Genomic DNA, 5,976 nt, shown 5'->3' with positions numbered 1-5,976 from the left:
GCCAGTACACCTCTTTTTTTTAACAACGAAGATGTCTATGTCTCAATGGCTTTGCCCATGTTTCTGTCGCTCTGTTGAGCAGGGCACTGGTAGATCCCAGGTCAATCGGACATTATCAGTGCAAAGCTGAGATTTGTTTCGTAAACTGAAGTCCATAGCTGAGTTTATTTTGTAAACTAAAGTTTTACTTTTTTTTTACCAGGGAACTGGAGTTATGGTCTTCTGATAATCAATTAGTTTGGGCTATAGTGCAAAGAAACCACCAGTGTGCATTGTCTGTATGTTTTGCTTTTCAATTGAGCATGTCTCACATGTGTCTTCAAGGAGGTGAGCAGGAAACTTCCAGGAAACGAAGCTCAGATGATGAAACCGATCTTCCAGTTTTCAAACAACTTGTTAAAAATTTACTCACTGATGAAATGCTAAAGGTTCTCTGTATATCATGCTTGTAGGTTTTGTTTCATACTTACGTAATATATTAATATATATCTAATAGGATTAGCCATTGTGCTTCTGTGTTCAGTCATCCAGTGGCCACCATGTACTCTTATTTAATGATCTACCTTACATCTTTCTTATTTCTTGGAGCATTGGATTTTATCTAGCTGGGCTAGGCATCATAGTCGCTAATAAACTGATTTGTATCTACATGAGTTCTTTCTCTGATGTGCAGCCATAGCCTCGGTTTCAAATATGGAATATGTTTTACCTATTAACCATATACATCAAGAAATACACCCATTTTTCCAAAAACTGCTTGTCAACTTTGGTATTTAAGCAAGACCTACTAATTGGTGTGAGATTTGCCAAATAACAGACACACGATATCTCAGTATGCCTGGTGCCCTGGTGTGAGGTTTTAGGACACACTGAAGCAACTAAATTTGGAGGTATTGAAGAAATCGAGGGAGATTCTTGTTAGTACTTAAGCACTATATCATGGATCTATATTTTTGCATTCTTTTGTTTGAGGATATGAGGTAACTAAAACTATAGAGGCGGAAGCAATCAAGGCCAAGTGCAACAATGGCAGCCAACCGAACTAATTGTTCTGTTCTCACCTTCTTGGCAGACGAGGAGACTAGGATTGTGAGCAAGGGCATTGAAGATGATGTCGCAGCAAAGGGTATCTTGGCACTTATCGTGGTTGAGGTCAACAAAGTGATTATGATTTTTCCAGTTGCAATGTTACTTGAAAATCTTTTACTATACAGGAACGTGCTTGCTGCAGGTAGATAAGGTTTGCCTTTCCAAGACTTTCTTAGATCGGAAGACCTGAGTGCCATTAAGAAGAGGAAAAAAGCAATAGTACATTCTATACTCCTTAAGCAAGCTAGGTGATATTACTTATCTCCTTTTTTTCTTATGAAAAGCAATTTTCCTTTGTGCTAGCCGTTATAAAAATATTCAAACATGGGTTGTAGTACTTTCTGTTATTATAATTTAGAAATGTACGAAAATCATCTCAACAAATAAAACACAGGAATCTTGATATAGTCTTACAGCATGTAACAGATTTTTAATCCACAAGAAGCACACGAGTTGTAAATTAACTATTATTTTTCGTTGCAACGCACGGGCACTTAACTAGTCAAATGCATAAATTTCAGATGTGATGAACTAGAAGAAATGAATGAGAAATGTCAGTAAAAGAGAAACAAATGAAGGAGAAATCATATATCTGGTCAGATCATCAGGATAATGGATCAGATTGAGTTGCATGCTCAACTATACAAGACATGAGCAACATATTTTCTTACTATAGCATCAAAAGAGGGTGCTAGCTCTGCTCGTGGCTTTCAGGCTGACCAAATCTGAGCACTCAAAACATTGAACGGACAGGGGGAGATAAATCAAGAACAGTGCAAAACCAACAAGGCAACAAGTGGCTGGATTTATACCAACAATACAACTAAACCAACTAACAGTCATCGTTCTCTCATAGAGAATGAAAAAACATAACCGATTGATTGACACGGGAAGTCAAGCAAATCTATTCCATCAAACACTTAACACGTACTGTGTCTACATAGCAGCAGCAACAGCATGACAGGGCAAAAGAAAAAGAAAAAAAAAAAAAAAACAGATTGTTTCTCTCAGACAAATGCCTCATTTTATCCCCATGGTTTACTGGAATGGGCTGCATGGGGCATCTAATCAGTGCGTCATCATCACAGTGAACCACAAACACCATGAGCACCAAAAACACAATAGTTTGACGAGGAAACATCTGGAATAGGATAGCAGTGCTAGTCTATTCTGGGTCATGACATGTACCTGCAACTACAACAGTCTACATCAGGAATAGGAAACATGGTGATCGATTCGATCTTGAACACGACAGTGTATATTGAAACAATGATATGAACAACAAGATTGCTTGCCACTCTTCATTACTTCATAATCCAGCAACACACTTGGCAGCAAAAGATGCACGGCAATGTGTGCTGAACCAAACAGACAATGGGGGCAGTGATAACCTGATAGGCAAGGGCCTCGGAGAAGAGCAATCAGCCGCTGCTCTTGATGGATACAACGTAGTCCATTGGCAGCCACCGGAGCGCCTACTCGGTGCATTTCTGGACGTCATGGATGATGTCTGTCATGGCACATGCTCTTCCCGGTAACCCCGCTTCACGCCCTTCAGCTCCTCCTCCTCCGATAAGATTTTAACCTGAAAACGCATACAAGTTTTCAAATCTGCCTAATCATAACAACAAACAAATGGGGAAAACAATTCCATTTCCTATACATTGCGCCTACCTGATGCACTTATGGATGTCGTGGGTGATGTCTGTTACCGCACCTGCTCTTCCCGGTAACCCAGCTTCACACCCTTCAGCTCCTCCTCCTCCGATACTATTTTAACCTGAAAATGTATACAAGTATTCAAATATGCCTAATCATAAGAACAAATAAATGGAAAAAAAAGCAAATCCATTTCCTTTACGATTAGCAGCAAATATGCCTAATCATAAGAGCAAATATGCCTATGCATAAGCAGCACAAAATCATATAAGAGTATATTTATGATTAAAACATATTCGGATTAGGAAATAGAACGGTAGTCAATGTATAGGAAGGTATTTGAAATAAAGAAAGAGCAGCTCCATGCATCTACATGAATCAGGGACAGAGTTAAAGCAGAAGCGTGTACATGAATCAGCAAGCTATTATGGTCATAATGAATCATCAGCGCGATATGATAGGTGGTGTACATATGCATAACTAAACATTTAAACTTTAGGAGCTACTTACCAAATAATAATCGTTCCACTAACAAGATAAGCAAGGACTCCAGGTACTGAACCTATCTATTAGCACACCAGTAGGACATTTGGTTGAATAAAATAGAAGCATGGAAATGGAAAAACTGCATCATGACATGTTTCTGCCACAGTAGAAGCATCTAAACATATTGCAAGAAAGATTCAATCCTGTGCATGTGTGCCGTACCTACACGTCATCTTGGTTGATGTAGACGAGGCAGACCTTGTCACCCCTAGCTCCAAGGCTGAAGCGGTTCTCGCTGGCCTTGCAGAGGCCCCTGGAGTGCTGGCCAGCAGCAGCAGATCGTTGAAGCGACCGGCAACAGTAGCTCCGCACCTCCCTGCATCCGCCGCAAGCTTCTGCGTCCCTCCAGCCGGAAGGGTTCACTGGAAGTGAGATCCACAGTGGCGCCATCTTGCTCCTCACCGGCCAAAAGGACCACCATGGAGCTCCGCGCCTCCCCTGCACTTAGCTTGTTTGCCCCGTCCTCGCTGTCAGCCGGCCACCACATGGACGAACGCGGGCAGGACTGCCGGACGGCTCGCGCCTCTGCCATGGGTACTGGTCTGGGGAGATTTCGAGGCGGAGGAGGAGGACGGCCACCGGTCCGAGAAGCACACGGCGGCCTCCTTGTCGCAGCAGCGGCGGCCTCCTTGTCGCAGCAGCGGCGGCGCACCTGGAGTAGCCAGGACCGCAGGGTCTTGCCGGACAGCACCGTCGACGGCCGGGAGCAGCAGGAGGCGGGCTACGCCGACCAGCCTGCCGGGCGAGGTACGAGGTGGGCCTCGAGAAGCGGCGCGATGCTGGGCGAGGTCGTCCTCGACGCCGGCCCGGCGCTAGGGCCTAGGGTTCCACCGGCCACCAGGTCGACCCGTGGAGGTCCACGGCTCGAGCTCCGTTGCTCGGACGGCTACCACCACGAGCGCGAGCATGGCTGGCCTCGTCCGTGGGTTGGTTGTCCAGGTGGTAGGGGCGGTGGGTCGGGAGAGGGAGGTTGCGCTGCGAGGCGGAGGGGAGACTAGGAGGCGGCGCGATTGGAGCCCCGCGAAGACGTCGTGCCGGAGCTCAAAGCGATGGGAGAAGCTGCCGCCGCCGGCGTGTCGGTATCTGCCGGGACGGCGGCGCAGCGATGGGAAGGAGGAGAAATGTGATGGGGTTGAGTGGGACGGATTGGATTGTTTGGGACTTTAATTTGGGTGTGATGAGCTCACGAGACTTTGCGCGTCCCAAAATTGGCCCCAAACCCAAAACTTCAACTTCAATCTTCGTGGTTAATGCCTCTTGCCTCTTGATATTCTTGAATTCAATGTGCTTTGCCAAACAATGTCCTCCTCCTCCTCATGTTGCACCTCCTCCTCCTCGTGCACTGACGGGACCGAGCCTCCTCCTCCTTCGGGCTCCTCCTGCACCAATGGCCTCGACCACCTACTCATCCACCTGCATCGCACCGACGATATCGGCCTCCTCCTATCGCACCCTCTACACCGGCGCGGCGATGACAACCTGACCCAGGAGGGCGGCCCATGGACACGATTCCCGAGCTAGATCTAGATAGGATTTTGTTTGAATTCTGAAAAAAGAATACCGCCAGCGCACCATTATTGTGGGCGACGATAAATCGTGTCACCGCCGGCGGACCGGAGTGGTGCACCAGCGATAAGCCGTTATCACCGGCGTGTTGCCACCGGCGAGTGCTGGTGCGCCGGTGGTAACCTATTTTGGTCCGGTGGCGGTAGTCTTTTTCCAAGTAGTGCGTTATCAGTTCTCGTTGTTTCGATGAGAAGGAATTTTGGATCCAGAACAGTTCCTACTTGTTAAGCTAAAAAATGCTCACTATGTACTTTTACATAGGTACGAGAGATAGACGTATTGAGTACCATTCATGGGGTATGTGCGCACGAAATCTAACTTGTAGTTTTTTTTCAGAAGGATGAGGTTTATGTTGCCAGGTTGAAACGATTGGTTCGACTGTCATTTGTGTGTTTTTTCACCATAAAGTCTCCCACTTTTTGGAATGTTCCAAAGTCCACAAGGGAAATCAAAATTCAATTGTTGAATTCTCCTAGTTCTAATAAGAAGGAATTTTGGAGCCGGGCGAGCAGTTGGTGCTTCTTAAGATTTTTTTTAAAAAAAATGCTCACTGGGGTTACCTTTGCATGTTTTGACATTGGTAATGTAAATGCTATTTTATACTTGGGTGTCTATACGCAAAATTTGTCTAGATACATCCAAATCAGGGGCAACTAGTAATAAACGGAGACGGTTAAACAAACATGTAGAAGCTTGCTTGCTTGTAATATCATTTCGCCGTGGACTTCATTTGTTGTTTAATTGAAGTTTTGATGGAGTTTCATATTATTAAACCGTCTGCAGAGCTGTGTTTCATCAATTGTATATATGAACTGAAGTTGCGATGGATTATATTATCTTTCCGCGCACGTAAATAATGGACTTGAAAAGGTTGCAAAATTTATGCCGAAAATCCCGGGTGATTAACCTTTGACTAGGTTAATTATGTGTTGACTGTACTTTTTTTTTTACTCCGTAAAGGAAAAGAGGGGCCGTTTGAAATCCAACCAAAACAGAGTAAACAAGAGGAAACTCGGTTAGATGCAGATGAAGGAACGCGCGAGGCGAGCCTTCTGCTTTCACTCCAGCATGGACCGCACCTAGTAGCAAAAACCGAGGCAGCTGTGCTGTGCGTGC

General features: G+C 45.2%; 1 non-coding gene across 1 annotated transcript; it reads right to left on the bottom strand.

Moving 5' to 3' along the window:
• Positions 1–2,091: 2,091 nt before the first annotated feature.
• LOC124680022 lies at positions 2,092–2,180 on the bottom strand. The gene has a single exon (XR_006995427.1). It is a non-coding gene; the product is annotated as a small nucleolar RNA SNOR75 (small nucleolar RNA).
• Between the last annotated feature and the right edge of the window lie 3,796 nt (positions 2,181–5,976).

This window comes from Lolium rigidum, chromosome 7, assembly GCF_022539505.1.
Source record: "Lolium rigidum isolate FL_2022 chromosome 7, APGP_CSIRO_Lrig_0.1, whole genome shotgun sequence".
Lineage (NCBI taxonomy): Eukaryota > Viridiplantae > Streptophyta > Magnoliopsida > Poales > Poaceae > Lolium > Lolium rigidum.
Note: the sequence above shows the minus strand (reverse complement) of the source record. Positions and strands in the feature narration are given on the sequence as shown.